Below are 22,228 nucleotides of genomic sequence, written 5' to 3'. Positions count from 1 at the left end.
GATGTTCCACCTCCTCCATATCAAGACTACACAGATGTGTTCAGTAAAGCCTCCGCTGATATCCTTCCTCCTCATAGAGAATGGGACTGTCCAATTGATCTCATCCCAGGGAAGGTTCCACCTCGAGGCCGAACTTATCCATTGTCCCTTCCAGAGACGCATTCCATGGAGGAGTACATCAAGGAGAACCTGGTGAAGGGTTTTATTCGACCTTCCTCTTCTCCAGCTGGCGCAGGCTTCTTTTTTGTTAAGAAGAAAGACGGTGGCCTGCGGCCGTGCATTGACTACAGAGGTTTGAACGACATTACCATTAAGAACCGTTATCCTTTACCCTTGATTAAAGAGCTCTTCGATAGAGTTAGCGGAGCAACCATCTTTACAAAGTTGGATTTGAGGGGTGCCTACCATCTCATCCGGATCCGTGAGGGTGACGAGTGGAAGACCGCCTTTAACACCCGGGATGGACATTATGAGTACCTCGTCATGCCCTTCGGATTGAGCAACGCTCCAGCTGTTTTCCAGCATTTCGTGAATGTAATCTTCAGAGACATCCTGCCATGTCGTGGTTTATTTAGATGATATCCTTATCTTTGCCAATAATCTAGAGGAACATCGCTTCTGGGTAAAGGAGGTTCTGTCCCGTCTCCGTGTCAATCATCTCTATTGCAAATTAGAGAAATGTGTTTTTGAAGTCAAATCCATTCCGTTTCTAGGTTACATTGTGTCCGGTTCCGGACTAGAGATGGATCCTGAGAAACTACAAGCAATCCAGAATTGGCCGATACCCCTAACCCTCAAAGGGGTCCAGAGGTTCTTAGGGTTCGCCAATTACTACAGAAAGTTTATACGAGACTTTTCCACCATTGTGGCGCCTATCACTGCATTTACCAAGAAGGGTGCTAACCCGTCCAAGTGGTCTGAAGAAGCTACGCAAGCTTTTCATCTATTAAAGCAACGGTTCATCTCTGCACCAGTTCTGAAACAGCCCGACATCGACTCTCCTTTCATCCTTGAGGTGGATGCCTCTTCCGTTGGAGTAGGAGCGGTGTTATCCCAGAGGGCTAAAGATGGTCATATACATCCTTGCAGTTTCTTCTCCCGGAAGTTCTCCCCAGCTGAGCGCAACTATGCCATTGGCGACCAGAAGTTGCTAGCCATCAAGCTCGCTCTAGAAGAGTGGAGATATCTGTTGGAGGGAGCTTCCCATTCAGTCACTATACTTACCGACTACAAGAATCTTTTATATCTGAAAAGCGCACAATGTCTTAACCCTCGTCAAGCCAGATGGGCACTTTTCTTTTCCAGGTTCGATTTTAAACTCCAGTTCTGTCCGGGTTCTCAGAATCGCAAGGCCGATGCCCTTTCCTGCTCATGGGAGCAAGAAAATGAGTCAGAGTCTTCGGACAGGCATCCTATTATTAATCCGTTGGCATTCTCCACGGTAGGGATGGACTCTACGCCTCCACCAGGGAAAAGTTTTGTGAAGCCGGTGTTAAGGAAGAAGCTCATGCATTGGGCCCATGCTTCCCGTTTTGCCGGACATACAGGCATCCAGAAAACCTTTGAGTTTATCTCTAGGGCCTATTGGTGGCCAACTCTGAAGAAAGACGTCATGGAGTTTATTGCCTCTTGCCCAAAGTGTGCCCAACACAAAGTCTCCCGCCAGTCGCCTGCGGGGCAACTGGTTCCATTATCTGTTCCCCGTCGACCGTGGACCCATTTGTCGATGGACTTCGTTACAGACCTGCCTATGTGCAACAAGTTTAATACCATCTGGGTGGTAGTTGACTGGTTCACCAAGATGGCACATTTCATACCTCTCACCGGTCTTCCGTCAGCTTCCAAGCTGGCTCAAGTGTTTATTCAAGAAATCTTCCGACTCCACGGTCTTCCTGAAGAGATCATCTCTGATCGTGGTGTACAATTTGTAGCCAAGTTTTGGCGAAGTTTATGTCAAGCCCTCCAAGTCAAGTTGAAGTTTTCTACAGCTTATCATCCTCAGACCAATGGTCAAACCGAGAGGGTGAATCAGGACTTGGAGGCCTTCCTCCGCATTTATGTGTCTTCCTCTCAAGATGACTGGGTTCAATTCCTTCCTTGGGCCGAGTTCAGTCACAACAATCAATACCATTCCTCATCTTCTTCAACACCATTCTTCATCAACTATGGATTCCACCCTAAAGTTCCAGAATTCCAACCGCTTCCAGCAACTTCTGTTCCAGCAGTGGATGTCACCTTGCGTCAGTTTTCTAACAACTGGAAGAGTGTGCGAGCGGCCCTGCTCAAAGCCTCGTTCAGGTACAAGAAGTTTGCTGATAGAAAGCGTACAGCGGTTCCTGCTCTCAAGGTGGGTGATCGTGTGTGGTTGTCCACGAAGAATTTGAGGTTGAGAGTTCCCAGCATGAAGTTTGCACCTCGTTACATCGGTCCTTTCAAAATTGAACAAGTCATCAATCCTGTTGCCTACAAACTCCAGTTACCTCCCTTCCTGAAGATACCCAGGACATTCCATGTTTCCCTGTTGAAACCGCTTATCCTGAATCGGTTTCATTCTGCTCTTCCTCCGGCTCCTAAAGTCAAAACTCAACGGGGAGTTGAGTATGAAGTTGCCAAGATTCTGGATTCACGTTTCCATTACGGTCAATTGCAGTATCTTATTGACTGGAAGGGCTATGGTCCTGAAGAACGCTTATAGGTATGCGGAGGTTTAAATCATGTGGTCAATAAAGCTTGCCAGCAAACTGCCTGTAAACTGCAAAGCACACAAAGAAATATATAGGCAGTTTGCTGGCAAGCTTTATTGACCACATGATTTAAACCTCCGCATACATATAAGATTGGGTTACAAATTGGTTGCAATGATGGTCAAACATATATATCTCTATTAAGAGATTATTTTTTCATTACAGCAATCAGGTTTAGTGTTTACCTATCGGCTGCACAACAACTGTAGTTTTCTGCCGTATCAAAAATAACCTACTACCATACCACACTGCGCATGCCCAATCTCGTCCGATCTTGGAAGCAATACGGTGTTGGGCCTGGTCAGTACTTAGGTGGATGACCACTAAGGAATACCAGGTGTTGTAGGTTTTTGACGGCACTATATCGGTTATTACGCTAACCTTGCAGCATTACGGACTAATGCCTGGTGGGCCTGTAATCAATGCCTTATTTATTCATCAATATATTCACAGTCTTAGCTTAGTTGGTGGTTTATATTTATTATAGCCACATTTTAGATACAAAAAATCTTTTTTGGTGTACTTATATCTTATTTAAATATTATTAAAGGTTATGTTTTAATTATTTCATCTTTATATCATTGCTCATACATATTTAAGTTTATAACGGTTTCCAAGAGTGAGTGCTCCCAACAAAGGTCACTTTTTCTTGTTTCTCTTTTTCCCATTACCTATGGGAATATGCAGGTAAGCATCCTGTATGTCCAGGGAGACCATATAATCCCCAGGTTCTAATGCTAGAACAATAGAGCAAAGAGTTTCCATACGAAACTTGGAGACCCTCACAAATTTGTTCAAGGACTTGAGGTTGAGAATGGGCCAGGAGGACCCGTTCGGTTTCGGGACTAGGAACAGCGGTGAATAGTATCCCTTGCCTCTCTGAGCCAGAGGCACCTGTAATACCACTCCTGTATTCAGGAGGGACTATACCACCGAATGAAGAGTTTTTGCCTTCACCTGATCCGAAGGGACATCGGTCAGGCAAAATCGATGAGGGGGATGATTTTTGAAGGATATGGCGTAACCTCGAGTGACAACTTCCCGTACCCAGGCATCGGAAGTGGTCCTCAACCATTCCTGGGTATACCCTAGAAGTCGGCCCCCCACCCTGGGATCCCCCAGAGGGAGGCCTGCCCCGTCATGCGGCAGGCTTGTCAGTTTTGGAAGCAGGCTGACGGGCAGCCCAGGCCCGTTTGGGTTTGGGCTTATTGGGTTTGGAAGTGCAAACCTGTTTAGGGTATACCTGACCTTTTGCTTTCCCTGAAGGACGAAAGGAGCGAAATAGAGTACTCTTAGCCTTCGGCACTAAAGGAGCAATACTAGGTAGACATGCTGTTTTAGGAGAAGCTAAGTCTGCCACTATCTTGTTGAGGTCTTCTCCGAAAAGAATGTCTACCTTTAAAAAGGGAGTACCTCCAGGGTTTTCTTAGAGTCCAGATCCATAGACCAGGACCGTAACCTGAGAATCCGGTGAGCCAAAATGGACATGGTAGAAGCCTTGGCCGCCAGAATACCGGCATCAGAAGTCGCCTCCTTAATGTAATGAAAAGCTGTGACAATATAAGACAGACATTGTCTAGCATGATCAGAAGCGTTGGAAGGCAACTCCACCTCCAGCTCCTGAGCCCGCGCTTCAACAGCCTCTGCAGCCCATGTCGCTGCAATGGTGGGCCTATGCACAGCACCAGTTAGGGTGTAAATTGCCCTTAAACAACCCTCCACGCGCTTATCCATCGGTTCTTTCAGAGACGTGACGGTAGTTACCGGCAGAGCTGAGGATACCACCAGCCGCGCCACCTGCGAATCCACTGGCGGGAGTGTTTCCCAATATTTACTTAGCTGCGCTGCGAGTGGGTAGCGAGCCAGCATCTTCTTGTGAGGTGTGAATTTCTTTCCTGGATTTTCCCAGGATTCCTGACGTATTTCAACTAAATGGTCAGAATGAGGTAAAACTTTTTTAACCACTTTCTGACGTTTAAACCTGTCCGGTTTCTTAGGGGCAGCATCAGGCTCCGGGTCATCAGTAATTTTAATAATGGTCCTGATAGCCTCCAACAAGTCAGGAACATCCACCTGTGAAACAGGAACATCCACCTCAGAAGCGTCGGGATCAGAATCTGTGGGGTCAGTATAAACACCATCCTCATCATACGAGGAGTCTGGTTCAATTGCTGTAACTGAGCAGACAGTTGAACTGCCCATGGCGGGTTAACTGCGGGGACCATAAGCGGTTGTACTGGCACAGGAAGTCCCATAGGGAGCGTTAGTCTAGTTACCAAAGTATTCAATAGCGTGGAGATGGTAGCCCAAGGTGGGTCATTTTGAGCCCCTGTTGCTACAGTCCCACTTGGGGGTAAGGATCCCCCAGAACCTGAACCCTCAGCTGCTATGTTTTCCTCAAATGTGTCTGCAGCGTCACCACCACGCAATTTGGGATCAGCCCCAGCACCATTGCCACTTGTAGCTGACATATCCGAAGGCTCAATGCAAGGCAACACAGTACAATATCAGCAGCACAATACCTGACAAGAACCCCCTGTGTAGTGTATCTGCACAAACAGGGAATTCAAGAGGTATATCGTGACTAAAAATCACAGAGAAAAATACACACTTAGTATATCCTGTGAACTACCTATATTAAATGATAAACCTGACGCACTTGGCCCCCTCAGGTTATAGAATATAGGGATAGCAATCTGAGTGAAATACACGAAATGGAGGTCACACAGCAGCTATGTACACAGACACACAGTCACATTGTACAATGCAGAAATTATGACATGCAATAAAACTGCACTGGACTAGCAATACAAAGTAGTACTAAGTATAGCTATACACTCAATATATATAACAATGCACAGTAAAGACTGGATGCATATCACAGGGTAATTGTACTATATAACCCTGACTAAATGCACTCTTTCTTAACTAACACTGTCAGCAGACATGTAGAATACTTAAGTGTAATGTAAAATGCACAGCGCTGACATGCAGGCGGCTTTACAGAGGAGGATTTGCCCAAACAGTCCCAGGATCAGCTCAGCTTAAGGTAAAGGCGCCCAAACGCTGACAGGGAGTGAGGGAGAGAGAGAGATGCAGCTCCAGGGCGGGAACATTTACTCTAAATGGTGCCCTGGGGCTGGGGGAGGGGCTACAGGTCAAAGCCTTATCCCCTTGCTGGACTTCACCACCGGGTACTGTGGACTTACATAAACGGTTTATGAGAGAAAACCGACCTGTGCCCTTGCCCTGGTGGTCTAGTGGGGTCCCTGTACTACCACAGTGTCCACGCCAGCGTGCGCGCGCGACCCGCTTCCCACCGGCCATGTGGGTTCGCGATTTACAGCGGGTCCAGCCGGGGGGACCCACTTACCTCCTCCCTGATTGCGGCCACACGATCCAGGAGAACAGCGGTCGTGTGTGTGACTAACAGAAAGAAAACCGGAGCCTCCGCTGTAAGTACCCGGCAACCAGGGCGCGGGAGTATACAGCGCCGCTGGGGGAGGTGATGGAGCTGCAGCAGGAGATGTCTGACTGACATCTAACACAGACAGTGCCTCTGCTGAAGTCTTCATTTTTCTTTAAAAGCTTCTTCTCAAGGCTGCTGGAGCAGCCCCCTGTTGTATGCCTGCTTACTGCATGGCATCAATTACAAAACTGAGCTCCTGTGCACGGAGGCAGGTTATAGAGGAGGCGGCGCTAGGCATTCTGGGAAGAAAGTCAAAGCTTTGAGCCTGTTGGTGCCTCGGATCAAGATACTACTCTACACCACAATGTCATTCCCTGTGGAGCCCAGTGTACCTCGCAGCAGAAAAACTACTTTCTTAGTCACAGACAGGAATCACAGTTGTTCCTGTTGTACTAACTGCTGCACTCCCTCCTCCTCTGAACTGAACTCTCACTACTTTCAGTTTGTGACCATGTAATGTGGAAGCAGCTGCTCCGAGCACATGATGCTGGAATTCATCTGTGGATCCAGCTCTGACACTGAACAGAAATCAGGGCAGAGCATAAACCTGAAAGGAACTATGGTCTGCAGCTGAAATCAGTCCAGGCTCATCAATGAAAGTGGGAGCATGTCCCCTGCCTTTGTGCAGCTATCCCTTATACGGGTGGTCTTCAGTATGCCGACTGACGGGATCCCGGCACACAGTATACCGGCGCCGGCATACCGACACTTATTCTCCCTCGAGGGGGTCCACGACCCCCCTGGAGGGAGAATAAAATAGCGTGGCGCGTGTAGCGCGCCACCGTGCCCGTAGCGTGGCGAGCCCGCAAGGGGCTCATTTGTGCTCGCCACACTGTCGGTAAGCCGGCGGCCGGGCTCTCGGCGCCGGTATGCTGGTCGCCGGGAGCCCGACCGCCGGCATACCGTAGTAAACCCCCTTATACAACTGCTTACTACAACAGGGAACCATGCCTGCGGCTAAAAGTAATATGTATTGGGTGGGGGTTTAAGGAATCTGCACTGGTCCAGATTGTACAATGGTTATAATTCAATTTGTATATATAACATGTGACCAAATGTATTGAACCAACATAAAGCTACCGACTTCGCCTAATAAGGCTTTTGAAGTAGAACAAGGTTGGTGGTGCTCCCAGACATCAGTTCCAAAACAAACTGTTAAAGGGTTGTTTCGCAAAGAGGCGAAAAAAGGGGGGACTATAGATAATGTCTCTCAGGGGCACTCTTGAATTCTATATTTTCATAGAAGGATAGAATAGGATGATGTAATTTGTGGGTGGGATAGGATAAAACTTAACTTTTAATCACAGACGAAAGGATAATAAAATTATTGCTGTACATCAGCAATAATTGTTAAAACAAGTATTAAACAACAAAATGATGTTGACGATATGGTAATATGTAACTCACTTGTATAGAGAGGGTGACAGAAAGTTTGTCTGTAAACCCACCGATTTGTAAGTGAGTATTGATGTTTGACGTTTGTCAGAAGCGAAAATATAAGTGTTCCTATAATCTCTATGAAATTATGATGTTATGTACAGTTGTACATTCATAGAAGAGATGATGGGAAACCGGCTTATATAAATCTGGACTCCTAGAGAGTGGGTCAGCTACGGTATTGGATTGCAAGGTTGAACTGGAATGAGATTTGCTGATCGGCGGAAGATATCTTCCTTAGTACTACAGTACCCGGTATTCCCAGAGGGTCACCCTTTCTGGTACTGACCTGGCCCAATGCTGCTTGGCATCCAAGATCAGGCGAGATCGGGCATGTCCAGCATGGTATGACTGTAGAAAGTCAAGAAAGTACCTGTCAGCATAGACAATGGCAACTGATGGGGCCAATTCGGAAAAAAATGGTATAATAATTGATATCGGTCAATGACCCTAGGTCGCCCCCAAAAAAGACGCGTAAATAGGTGGGGGGGTCTAGAAAAAAGGGAGAGGTTAATTTCTCTCCCCTCACAAAATGTATTTATACAACTAAAATGACGTGTTAAATGGATGGGTAAATCTGAAAAAGACGGGGAGGTTAATTACTCACCCCTAAAAGATTTCACAAAATTAGATTGTAGTGAGAGCACGCGTGAATAAATTCACAAATAGTCCATGGTGAGAAATGTCCCAAAAAAATGAAATAAGGACTATAGTGAGAGCACCTGCTCAAAAATAACCCAATTGCTCCATAAACATGCAACCTGAGTTATTAGTGTGGAAATTGCCGTGGGAGATGGGGACAGTAATGCACTTGTGCTGTATCTTACAGAGCATATGGACTCAGAAGTTACAGCCCACGGATTAGCCTGAACAGTAATTTATAAATAAAAGGTTAACCGTAAATTGCTGATAGGCACAGTAATCTCAGACTTGACATAAAATCCTGTATGAGAACTAATAGGAATTAATGGACTACAGCACAAAGGCTGCAAAAGCAGCTGTCCGTCTGTTCTCAGACATCACATATAATACAATGCAAAGATTGATAAAGATTTCACTTAATTACAATATTTTGTAAGAACAGCTATGCATTTGTGCCACGAGGACGCATTGGTTTTATACTGATTGTCTCATGTATATATATTTGCAAAAACTGTGCTGACCCATATGATATTATAAATGAAGTTAAATGTAGAATCCAGCAAAGAGTAGCAGCTAGGAATATCTCATATGAAGAAAAAAACTGTCTTATACAGATATCAATAACAATAGTGTCGCTTAGCAAAGCTCCCCTGCAGTAATGATATGGATAATCAAATAATTAACTCTGTAAATACAGAATTAATATGCGGCTGATAAGTGCTTCCCTGCATAGGCAAAATGTCATAAATAATTTTAGTGTAAATATGTAGAATTTTGATGAAGTTGATGAATGGTTTCCCTACACTTGGTAACTGTTGTATACAGTTACCATGGAAACCTCTAACACTTCACCATGGTTGCCAGGGAAACAAAAGCCCGTCTTGTGCCGCTTAAAGGTGTGAAAGGCTTTCTCCTGGTGCTGAGTGCACAGGGAGGTGATCTGAGCAGGGGGCTAGGTCCGCCGCATGGAGCGGTGGTATACTTGCTGCGGTGCTGGTTTGAGGAGTCCGCCCGCCGGAGCCCCGTCGCGGAGGTCCCGGAAGTCGAGTGCCGGACCGGAAGTGACGCGCGTTTCGCTGGGAGGAGCTTGTTCACATGATCGTCTGATCTGTGAGCCCTCCGTGTGTGCCATTTAACACAAGCTTTAGCCAATACGCTTGTAGGATAGCTTGATAGACATAGTCAAAAACCAATAGGTAAATAGGTGCGGGGAAGCCTGGGACTGAAATGATTGAGCGTTATAACTAATGATATAATTAGGAAGGATGCAAAGAAACTGTTGCATGGCTAAGTAATACATTTAACTGATGCTATTATATTGCTATGGTTAGAAAAATAATAATAAGAGGTGTGAGCATAAGAGTATAAAAACACCTGATTAATAAATTGTAGACTGATATGTATACAGAAGAATAAATTATAAGCTGAAACGTGTATAGAAAAATTAAGTTTGCAGGAGTGTAAAGTGAAAAAGCTGATGATAATAAATTGTGTGTAGGGTGAATGTCTTGAAAGAGATAAATTGTTGATTAGTGCTGGTTAGTTGCTGTGATTTTGACAGCTGGATCTGAATTGGGGTGGAGTGATTATTGTGATAATGATGTGAAAAAGATGTATAATATTTTTAGGGGGAGTGAAAAGTGTGTCATAATTGGGAAAAAAAGGAATTTTTAAATAATGAGATTATTTAGGCAAAGTGGAAAAACACGAAAACAGGAACCGGAGTGAATGGGAATAAACTGGATTAAGTGGTGAATGATGTGTGAATAAAGTGCCATATGATTGTTGAAAACGTGAATAAAAGATAAAAATAAATATAAAAATAAATATAAAAATAAATATAGAAGTAAATATAATTATAAAATTAAAAATAGAAATAAAAATAATAAATAAAATAAATTAAAATAAATATAAATATGAAAATAAAATTGAAAGTAAAATATGAAAAAAAAAATAGAGATAGAAAATTATTATTATGGAGGGTGAGAAGAGAGGGGGGGGAAAAGAAAAGCGGGGGGGGGGGGTTTGGGAGGGAGGTGGAGGGGGTTATTTTGGAGGGGGGATTTTTTGTGAGTGGGGGAAAAAAAAGGAAAGAATGATGGAATGGGGAGGTAATGGGGGGAGGGTGAATAGGGAGTGGGGAAATGGGAGGAAGGGGGGGAGGGGGGAAAAATGAGAAAGGAAGAGATGTTTTGAGAGAAAAGAAATAAAAGGATGAAAAGGATGTGGATGCGGGGTATAGTGGGGTGGAGAGGGGAGGATAAGGGGAGGAGATAGGAGAAAGGAAAAGGGCAATTGGTCGGAAATGGAGGAGCCTAGTGTTATCAAGAAAAATGTGTGTGGTTAGGATTGTTAAGGTAAATGGGGAAAAAGAAAGGGTGAGTGGGGGAAAGTGGGGATAGGTGGGAAATAAAGGAAATTGATTAGTGCAGTGAGAAAGATGATAGCTGTAACAATGGCTATTGCTGGAATGAAAATTTAAATATCATATTCTTCTGCTGGCTGATTCTGCAAAATAAGCACGAGAATTTTTAAAGGAGAAAACATTGTACAAGAAAAAAGGTCTAACGTTACTCCAAGAAAACACTGTAATTGATGTGTTCATTAAGGCCTTTGGGAGCCATTGTTCCCAGTTTAAATGTCCATTCTCTTTCTTTCTTTAACAGTGCTCTTGTAATGTTACCACCCCTAATGCCTAATTTGATCTGTTGGAGACCAAATATTTTGAGTTCTTTAGGTGATCCAGCGTGATATTGGAGAAAGTGTTTGGCCACTGTAGTTAGTTGTTTAAATTTTTGTTGGTCTGTTTTGGCATTTCTGACTGATCCAATATGTTCAAGAGCCCTTTGTTTGAGCATACGGGTGGTCATACCCACATATTTTTTGTCACATGGGCAAGTGAGGCAGTAGACCACATTGGTACTCTTACAGTTAAAGAAATTTGTGATTTTTATTTTATTGCTGAATTTATCCACTATTTCTGGGCTTCTAGCGATGTGGGAACAGGCCTTACATTCTCCACAGGGATAGGTCCCCGTAATGGTGGGATTCCTAGTGGGTTGTGATGTGTAATGGCTCTGAACTAAATGATCTGCCAGGTTAGGCGAGCGTTTCCAGCTCATATCGATTGTGTTCTTTAATCTCATCGCTAAATCATTGTCCGACAGTAGTACTGGCCAATGTTTTTGAAGGATTCCTTTGATATCTCTCCACTCTTCACAGAATTTGCCCACGAATCTGAGAACATTGTCCTCTTTATCCGGAAGTTTTTGATGAAACAATAATGACTCTCTTGGGGTTTCTTGTAGAGATAATTTGGATTTCTTGATGAGTCTTGAGCTGTACCCTCGTTCCTTAAGTCTCTTGGTCAGATCTTTACATTTCATCTGGTAGACTTCTTTGCTAGAGCAGTTCCTTTTGAGTCGTAAACATTCACCTTTAGGGATATTGTTAATGGTGGGTGGAAAGTGGGAACTCTGTTGATGAAGGAGGGTGTTAGTGGCTGTTTTCTTTCAGTACAGTTCTGTAGAAAGCAAGTTGTCTTTTCCCTTGTATATCTTCAGATCAAGGAATGAGATGCTTTCCGTGCTCTGTTCATATGTGAATCTAAGATTCAAGTTGTTGGAATTCAGAAAAATTAAAAATTGAGATAATTTTTCTTGCGACTCCTCCCAAATCATGAGAATATCGTCGATATAACGAGTCCAAAGAATGATGTGTTTTGTGAAGTGATCTTGATCTTCATGAAAGACGACTTCCTGCTCCCACCACCACAGGAAGAGGTTGGCATAAGTAGGGGCACAAGCCGCCCCCATGGCTGTGCCCCTTTCCTGGGTGTAGAAGAGGTTATTGAACGTGAAGTCGTTTTTGCGTAAGGCAAATTCTAAGAGGATTAAGAGAAATTCGTGGAAATCATCCAATCCATCGATCTGTAGGAAATGTTTGACTGCCTTGATACCTAGGTTGTGATCAATGCTTGTGTAGAGGGCTTCTATATCTAGGCTTACCAGCAGATGTGTGTCCTCCAAATAGATGTTTTAAATTTTTCTTAGTACATCTGTTGTGTCATGGGTGTAGGAAGGTAGAGTGGTCACATAATCTTTAAGGTGAATCTCTAGGAATGTGCATGCCTTCTCCAGTAAGCCTCCATTGCCCGAGACTATGGGATGTCCGGGTGGCTTGCATATGTTTTTATGCACCTTGGGTAACAAGTAGAAGGTTGGTACTCTGGGGTGCTGAATTTTGAGATAATCATATTCTGCTTGCGTAATCGTCCCCAGATGTCTGGCTTCTTCAATAATCCTCATATATTGTGCTGTCAAATTTTGCGTTGGATCAAAGAGACTCTTGCTATAGCAGTTGGTGTCATTTGCCTTTTCGCCTCTTTCTCATACATCTCTTTTGGCCAAAGGACCACATTGCCTCCCTTGTCCGACTGTTTAATTATTATATCTTGCCAAGATTTGATTTCTTTCAGGGCATGTCTGGCCTGCGGGGACAAATTTCCTGTGGTTCTAAACTTCCTTTTTCTTGTATAGAGTGTGTCAAGATCTTTAGATACCAGATTGATAAACGTTCTTACCTCTGGACAAATAGTTTCATTAGGGAAAAACGTTGATTTTTTTCTACAAATCTGTTGTTGCTTGTGAGTTCTCTTAACAGTTGCCAGGTCAGAAAGTTCTTCCAAGTTGTTAAGTGCTTCTAATTCTTCCGGGGATCCAAGGCCCAATAGGGAAGGAGTGGTTTCATTTTCTCTGTTATTTTCTTGATTGGCAAAGAATTTTGTGAGTAGAAGTTTGCGTCCAAAAAGATTAAGGTCTGTCTGCCATTGAAATCTGTCAAATTTCTTGGTTGGCGAGAATGTGAGTCCTTTTTCGAGAACTTCCTTGTGCATATTGGAGAGAGTATGAGTGGAGAGATTGATTACTTGAAGGCGATCAGATTTCAGTACTGCTTCCGATTCCTCCGTATGGGGTATCGGTTTGGGGAGGGGGAACCCCATCTTCCTCTTCCTCTTCTTCTTACTTCTTCGGGTTTTTCTTTTCCTTGTTTTGAGCGGCCACGAGGACGGCTGGCTTGATCTAAAAAATGAGCCGATGGGGCTGGTTGGGTTCTTGAAGAGGAGTAATTCCTCCGATCTGGATTGTATTCCACCTCAGAAGAGGAGGGGGTCCCTTGAGGGGTCGACGGATTCTCCCGCCTTGTTGGTCTTGTCCACTTGAAAATCTTTCCTGTATTGAAGTCTCTTTTGTCCCTGAAGAATTTGTTTTTCTTCCGTTCAATAATGGTATTCTCATAAGTATCTAGTTCCTTTTTCAGTTTTTCAAATGACGTTTGGAAAATGGTATTCTGTTCCCACTTTTCCAGTGCTTTGCTGTATTTTTCGATTTCCCTGGTGCAACCTTCTAGTACCAAGTTGTTGTGTTTAATGAGTATCTGCATTAGCTCGTGTGAACATTTGAGTAGGCTGTTCTCCCATTCCTGCCTTAGAGCATCTGTTTGTAGATCAAAAGACGGGAATAATTTCGGTCTTAAACCTCTGGGTGTGATTTTCTGTTTGCAATAATTTTCTAAACTTGTAAGGTCCCAATTGGTTCTGGCTTGTCTTTGTAGCGTATATTTCAGCTTGATAAGGTCATCTTCCCAGGTTCGTTCAGGGTCAATGGAGGTCACCTCTGTGGGGAAGATGCTATCTAGGTCTTCGGTCCTGCGTCTTGTGTTGAGTTCATTTTTAAGGCTAAAGCTCATGATGATTAAGGCTGGCTGATGCTGTTTTGTGATAAATGATCAATCAACTAGTTAGTGGTCTAAAGATAAATGTAGTAATAAGTTGGTTATATTGTAGAAATGACTACACACGGAAGAAGTTTCAATGTATTGTGCGGACGATCTTGCCGTGCGAGATTCCAATAGCTGAGAAAGACCTCAGTAGGACAAACTGTATTGGGTGGGGGTTTAAGGAATCTGCACTGGTCCAGATTGTACAATTCAATTTGTATATATAACATGTGACCAAATGTATTGAACCAACATATATTGAACCAACATAAAGCTACCGACTTCGCCTAATAAGGCTTTTGAAGTAGAACAAGGTTGGTGGTGCTCCCAGACATCCGTTCCAAAACAAACTGTTGAAGGGTTGTTTCGCAAAGAGGTAAAAAAGGGGGGACTATAGATAATGTCTCTCAGGGGCACTCTTGAATTCTATATTTTCATAGAAGGATAGAATAGGATGATGTAATTTGTGGGTGGGATAGGATAAAACTTGACTTTTAATCACAGACGAAAGGATAATAAAATTATTGCTGTACATCAGCAATAATTGTTAAAACAAGTATTAAACAACAAAATGATGTTGACGATATGGTAATATGTAACTCACTTGTATAGAGAGGGTGACAGAAAGTTTGTCTGTAAACCCACCGATTTGTAAGTGAGTATTGATGTTTGACGTTTGTCAGAAGCGAAAATATAAGTGTTCCTATAATCTCTATGAAATTATGATGTTATGTACAGTTGTACATTCATAGAAGAGATGATGGGAAACCGGCTTATATAAATCTGGACTCCTAGAGAGTGGGTCAGCTACGGTACTGGATTGCAAGGTTGAACTGGAATGAGATTTGCTGATCGGCGGAAGATATCTTCCTTAGTACTACAGTACCCGGTATTCCCAGAGGGTCACCCTTTCTGGTACTGACCTGGCCCAATGCTGCTTGGCTTCCAAGATCAGGCGAGATCGGGCATGTCCAGCATGGTATGACTGTAGAAAGTCAAGAAAGTACCTGTCAGCATAGACAATGGCCACTGATGGGGCCAATTCGGAAAAAAATTGTATAATAATTGATATCGGTCAATGACCCTAGGTCGCCCCCAAAAAAGACGCGTAAATAGGTGGGGGGGTCTAGAAAAAAGGGAGAGGTTAATTTCTCTCCCCTCACAAAATGTATTTATACAACTAAAATGACGTGTTAAATGGATGGGTAAATCTGAAAAAGACGGGGAGGTTAATTACTCACCCCTAAAAGATTTCACAAAATTAGATTGTAGTGAGAGCACGCGTGAATAAATTCACAAATAGTCCATGGTGAGAAATGTCCCAAAAAAATGAAATAAGGACTATAGTGAGAGCACCTGCTCAAAAATAACCCAATTGCTCCATAAACATGCAACCTGAGTTATTAGTGTGGAAATTGCCGTGGGAGATGGGGACAGTAATGCACTTGTGCTGTATCTTACAGAGCATATGGACTCAGAAGTTACAGCCCACGGATTAGCCTGAACAGTAATTTATAAATAAAAGGTTAACCGTAAATTGCTGATAGGCACAGTAATCTCAGACTTGACATAAAATCCTGTATGAGAACTAATAGGAATTAATGGACTACAGCACAAAGGCTGCAAAAGCAGCTGTCCGTCTGTTCTCAGACATCACATATAATACAATGCAAAGATTGATAAAGATTTCACTTAATTACAATATTTTGTAAGAACAGCTATGCATTTGTGCCACGAGGACGCATTGGTTTTATACTGATTGTCTCATGTATATATATTTGCAAAAACTGTGCTGACCCATATGATATTATAAATGAAGTTAAATGTAGAATCCAGCAAAGAGTAGCAGCTAGGAATATCTCATATGAAGAAAAAAACTGTCTTATACAGATATCAATAACAATAGTGTCGCTTAGCAAAGCTCCCCTGCAGTAATGATATGGATAATCAAATAATTAACTCTGTAAATACAGAATTAATATGCGGCTGATAAGTGCTTCCCTGCATAGGCAAAATGTCATAAATAATTTTAGTGTAAATATGTAGAATTTTGATGAAGTTGATGAATGGTTTCCCTACACTTGGTAACTGTTGTATACAGTTACCATGGAAACCTCTAACACTTCACCATGGTTGCCAGGGAAACAAAAGCCCGTCTTGTGCCGCTTAAAGGTGTGAAAGGCTTTCTTCTGGTGCTGAGTGCACAGGGAGGTGATCTGAGCAGGGGGCTAGGTCCGCCGCATGGAGCGGTGGTATACTTGCTGCGGTGCTGGTTTGAGGAGTCCGCCCGCCGGAGCCCCATCGCGGAGGTCCCGGAAGTCGAGTGCCGGACCGGAAGTGACGCGCGTTTCGCTGGGAGGAGCTTGTTCACATGATCGTCTATAGGGAGTTGTTATTACTTCTCCTAGATCCCAGATTAATTATTCTGCAACTAAGGGTCCCATCTGACAATGAGTGATAAGGTGCTAAACCACCTTTTTGGTATCTGTGAAGGCAGATACCACAGTGTTATTAATGGAAGTGAGCAGCGCATGGCTACTTTGTCCCACCAAGACAAAGTGTATGGGCTGTGGGGCTAATTCAGCATGGATTGCATTTGTAAAGCTGCTCGCAGGCAGCCCTGCAAATGTGATCCGTAGCCACCTCCTTCTGGCATTTGTGTTCCTAGTGGTGAGACCATGTCGCAGCCTGGAATCAACATAGCAACTGATGGTCTCAATGTTCTCCGCAGTCTGCCAGCTGAGTAAGCCTCAACTTACTCAGGCTGGCCATACAGGGTGGTTTGCGAGACCATGGAAACTACATCTCGCGACGCAGTCCTTGATACGCCACTCCCAGAAAACAGCAACTCCGGCCGTCCCCACCCCTCCCCCTCAAATGCCTCTGCCTGTCAATCAAGCAGAGGCGTTCGCAATACAGAGTTGTGTTCACAGGACTCGTTCTGCACATGCGCAGAATGGTCCCGCACATGGGCAGTTTTCCAATTATCAGGAAACTGCGATGAGGATCGCAGGAGTGATCAATACTGAATGACCCCCTGTGTATTTAAAAGCGAGCGGTATCTGAGACTTACCGCTCATTGTGAAGCTTCAAACATGCGAGATAATGCTGGTGTCCAGTTGCGCTAGTGAGTAGTAATGTCCCGGCGGTTGGCCTGCACCTGGAACATTACCCACAGTCCACTGCTACAGATTGGTCTCTTCCCTTCTCTCCACCTCTCCCTCCTTCTCTCAGCCCCCTCCCGCCAGCTCTCCATCCAGTTCCTCCTGCTCTGCACTGATCCTTTACACTCGGCAGCACAGAAAACCACCGCTGCATGGGTAAATAAAACTACCGCTTACTAGAACGCATGGTAGTGTTAAATACCGACAGCAAGAGGGATTCATAGCACAGCAAGCGGCAATGAAAACGGGTGCTATATTGGCCAGTTTTTTTTCCATTGTTAAATGGGGCACCTATACGTTTAGATTTTCACTAAGAATGCATTAATTTAAAAGTAGTTCGTAACAGTTTAAATATTGTCAGAATTAAATTTGATCTCTCCTTAGCCATCTCTGTTATTGAGGAGGAAGTGATAACTGTTAGGAAAGAGACTCTGTTGGAGGAAAAGTCTCCTGTTCCTCCCTGAGGTAGATATATTAGGCACTGATTTTTCTTTGCCCTTTTTAGAAAATGAAGATTGTGAAGCTGACCCGGCCAGCATTTAGAATTTGTTCATTTCTCAGGGCCTGTCAGGAAAATGTAAATGGTAGAATTCCAGACTATCGTTAGCAGTTACAAAAAAAGTAACAAAAATAAAGGTGCTAGTACCCAACACCCTTGAGCATCACCACAAAAAAGCACTGCCTGATTACAATGTTTGTTCAGGCTTTCTTGGTAAAAGCTGTTTTATCATAAAAAAAACAGATATGTTGGCGGTTTAAAAGCATTTTAACAGTGTTATCTATACCTTAATTATGCATTCGTAACTAACAAATCAGCTTTCATCTGCAAAACGATGAGAATACAAACTACAGAAGAAATATGCATAAGGAACATTAAAAGTGCCAAATTTTATGACTCTGTTTTTATTATTTTGTTCACGTATGCTTCTCAGACTTTATATGGGAACTCTGCCGCTCTGCAACACCCGAACCGTTGCCCCAATCTAATTTTTCTTCGACTGGCACAACTATATGGTAAGAACTTTATTTCGATACCTCAACCATATTTTTACGTTTACTCGTTCTCTCATAATAGGTCTCACAGTAAAACACCTTATAGAATTAATAGATTACATTAGAAAATGTATATTTGTCGTTAAATTGTGATTAACACATGTCACTATTGCCATTTACATAATTAATATGCTTTTAACCCACACATGGCATTTTTAAAATGCATCATCAGAAAAAGAAAACAATCTTTCATAGAAGCACTGCCAGATGTCTAATATTAGCAGTGAACATATGCTACGTCATTACACTCATTTACAAGGAGATAATCTATGTCTTCAAACTGCTCTCCAAGTTTTCTCCTTTTTATCTGACCCAAACGATAAGGAAATCATAAATGTTTTTTTCGAATTGGGGAACAAGCCAACATTCCTTAATTATGTGATTTGTGATGAAAGAGCTGGCAGTCAAAATTCTGCAGTATACCATGTATATAGTACTTCATACTTTAGTTACTTTTCATTAAAAAAGATATATCATACCTGATCATTGAAAACAATAATTAGAAACATACAGTATTAAAGACATTTTTTGATGATTGTAGTAAGCAACATTCTGACATGAAATAATGTAAATGAAAATTGAAGAGAAAGCCTCTTAGTTAATAGGCTACATGTGATCAGCGTCGGTTTGGCAAGGTAATCCACTAACGTCCTAGGGTTATTATCCAGATGGGTCAGTACTGATCGCTGCGATCAGTACTATCTACAGTTCCTGACTGATGTTCCAAGTCTTCAAAAAAAAAAAAAGGAGAGTTGTGACTCGTGCCCTTATAGCAGCTTTGCACTTAAACCCTTAGGGAACACCACTTCCAAATACATATATGTTACAAAAATAGAGTAGTACACAAGCGCTCCTAATCCTAAAAACTCAATAGGAGGAATTTCTTCCCCTTTTCAATTGTTACAAGATAGTCCTCAATATCAGATGTTCAGTATTCTCCGGGCAGTTCGCACCTCCAAACTGACCTCCTCTCAAGTGATGGTACACACATAAAGGTATCTTTTCACACTATTTCCGATATTCTTCTTCCTCTATAGTCCCTATATCTCTCCTTAGAGACGCTCACCTCATATATGAGCCCTATATGCTCTGAAAGGTTTCTTTTTAGATCTTCATACACCACACCATATCCACCATAATCTGAAGGCACCCTCTCCATTATTAGGACGCTCACCTTGGGGCTTAGCCCTATGTTCCTTGAAAGGTTTCTTTTGCTGTCACCTTCGCTGAATAGGTAATGGAGGTGAACCTTTCTCCAATCCCAGGCGTTCAGTTTCCATAAACACAGGTAAGTACCATACGTCCAAAGTGCAAGTTTAAGGTTTAATTAAAAAAAAAAATTTCACATACAGTTAAAAAACATGAAAACACACCCCAAAAAAGGCCGTCTGGGTTTGTCCCTCTATACTCCCCTTGAAACCGATGGGGAAAATTCTCCCCACAAAAAAAGTTTTTCTTGGCTCTTAAAGCCTCTGTCCTGAATAGGGAGATCAAGAATGGAAGACAAACCTTTTGACCGGGGTTAAAATAGATTAAAACCAACGCGTTTCGGATAAAAATCCTTCCTCAGAGCATATTGTGGGACCTACCCAGTCGGCCTTTTAAACCCAACTGAGCCTCCCTTCCATTTTCTAAACCAATCAGGCAATACTGATACAGATATATATCAAGGACATAATGCTGGTGCTTCAATTTCATACTGCTACCTTCTTAGAGATAAATATACAATCACTTCAATTTCATATATAAAACCAACACAAAATATAAAAGAAAAATCCATTTTTACATTAATTGGTAATATATAATCTCCGTCCTGGAGTGTTCCATGTCAAAGTCTCATTTAGTTTCATATAGATGAGATCCCTCCAGTCCGGATTTAGAATCCACATGATCACACTGTTTTTTCGTGTGTTGTTCCGGACCGTCATTTCCGGTTCCGGCTTGACGGAGGTTACGTACATCTCTGTAGAATTATGTTTCCCAGCTGGCTCTCTACTGACGATGATGTATTTCTTACAAGTTGCCATGGGAGCCACATCGCCGGACCACACCTCCCCGCACTCGTGCGTCACCTAATCCGCATCCTGTAGCCATGGAAACTGTTGCGCCCCGTCAGCTTCTCTCTGCACTGACGTGTTTCCGGCAGGGTGAACCGCAAACAGGAAGTCCTATGGAACGCATGGACCATTCCCCACACTTCCCGTAGTGTAGCGATAATGGCATGTATATTCTCACAATAAAGGACAAAACAAACATAAAGAAAAATATGTTAGTGATAAGTAAGACAACTGTATCACATATATCCACATTTTGCTTATGTACTTCTACTACCAGTTAGTGTCCGGAACTCCCATTCCTATCATTAACTTTCCATACTTCTATTCATGATCTTAACAAAGATGTTTCTCAATTTAAAGGAACCATTTAATTTCAAATTCTACATTTAGCCCTTTTGGGACCAGAGTCTTTAACTCGTAAATGGTCCTCATCTCCATTTTTGCCAACTGTATTTCCCCATCATTGGTTCTCCAATTTGGAGTAATCAATTTAATTCCACAGAAATTAATTAAATGGCTAATATTACAGTCATGGACCTTATTAAAGTGCAATGATACATTGTGGGATTCTAATCCTTTTTTGATGTTGCGGGCATGTTCCGCCATTCTCGTTTTTAGCATCCGGGTTGTTCTGCCCACATACTGCGACCCACAAGAACATTCCAGGAGATATACAACGTTCTTAGAATTGCATGTTATGAAGTCCTTAATGCTATAGGACTTCTGAGTTTGTGTGGACTTATATTGAACGATTTTGCTTTCCTTACTCTTACACATTTTGCACATCATGCATAGGCCACATCTAAAGAAACCCTTTGATCGATTCCTGGTAAGCATTTTAGGTGCCATAACCACGCTGCTTACTATACTTTCCTTTAGGTTTTTTGCTCTTCTATAGGTAAATTTTGGAACCCTAGAAACTACTTCTTTAAGACAAGGGTCCTTTCCTAAAATAGACCAGTGTTTCCTTGTTATCTGTTCGACCTGTTTGTGTTGACTATTATATGTAGTAATGAATTACACCTCATCTGATCTTGCCTTATCTCTAATAGGGTTTTTAGTTAGCATATTCATACGGTCATATTCCCCTGTTATCTTCATAGTGGATCTAATGTTCTCCTGGTCATATCCCTTCATTCTAAACTGTTCCTGTAAGGTCTGTGCCTGCTCCCAATATACATCAATGTCAGAACAGTTTCTCCTTATCCGTTGAAACTGGCTGCTTGGAATACTCTTCAGCCAGTTCAAATGGTGATTACTGCTGTAATCTATATACGAATTACAGTCAGTGGCTTTGACGTGGTTACTTGTTTTGATTGTATCATTCTCCACATAAATGCGAAGGTCCAGGAAGTCTTCCTCCCGATCACTAATATTAAACGTCAAGTTAATACCATACTGATTATTATTTAGCCGTCCACAAAAAGAATCCAAAGACTGGCGGTCCCCCCTCCATATAAACAAAATGTCGTCGATATAACGACTCCATGACACCAGACTGGCACCAAACTCATGGCCACTCCACACTTGTTGCTCCTCCCAATACGCCATGAAAAGGTTAGCATAGCTTGGTGCCAGTCAGGTGCCCATGGCGGTACCCGTTAGCTGCAAATAAAACAAGTTGTCAAACCAGAAAAAATTATTCCGCAGAATCAACGATGTGCCCTCTATAACAAAGTTTTCCCTATTCATGGATATTCCCTCTTTGTCCCAAAAATATTCCAGAGCCTCCAAACCCAATTGATGTTTAATCACTGTATATAGGGACGTAACGTCCGCCGTGACGAGTAGGAATCCGGGTTCCCAATCTACCTTCATGAGCTGGTTTATAGTGGCTATTGTATTTTTTAAATAGGAACGTGTGGTTCTAACAATGGGCTGCAA

General features: G+C 42.7%; 1 protein-coding gene and 3 pseudogenes across 9 annotated transcripts in view; 1 reads left to right on the top strand and 3 right to left on the bottom strand.

The window, feature by feature from the left end:
• The window catches only part of WDR27 (WD repeat domain 27), a 1,147,516-nt gene that overhangs the window by 46,087 nt on the left and 1,079,201 nt on the right, over nt 1–22,228 (bottom strand). The gene's annotated exons all lie outside the window — the stretch shown is intronic.
• On the top strand, nt 2,975–3,093 carry LOC134911934 (5S ribosomal RNA; annotated as a pseudogene).
• On the bottom strand, nt 7,891–8,009 carry LOC134913078 (5S ribosomal RNA; annotated as a pseudogene).
• LOC134912063 (5S ribosomal RNA) lies at nt 14,945–15,063 on the bottom strand (annotated as a pseudogene).

The sequence above is a fragment of the Pseudophryne corroboree genome, chromosome 4, assembly GCF_028390025.1.
Source record: "Pseudophryne corroboree isolate aPseCor3 chromosome 4, aPseCor3.hap2, whole genome shotgun sequence".
Lineage (NCBI taxonomy): Eukaryota > Metazoa > Chordata > Amphibia > Anura > Myobatrachidae > Pseudophryne > Pseudophryne corroboree.
The sequence above is the reverse complement of the archived record's forward strand: the minus strand, read 5'-3'. Positions and strand labels throughout refer to the sequence as shown.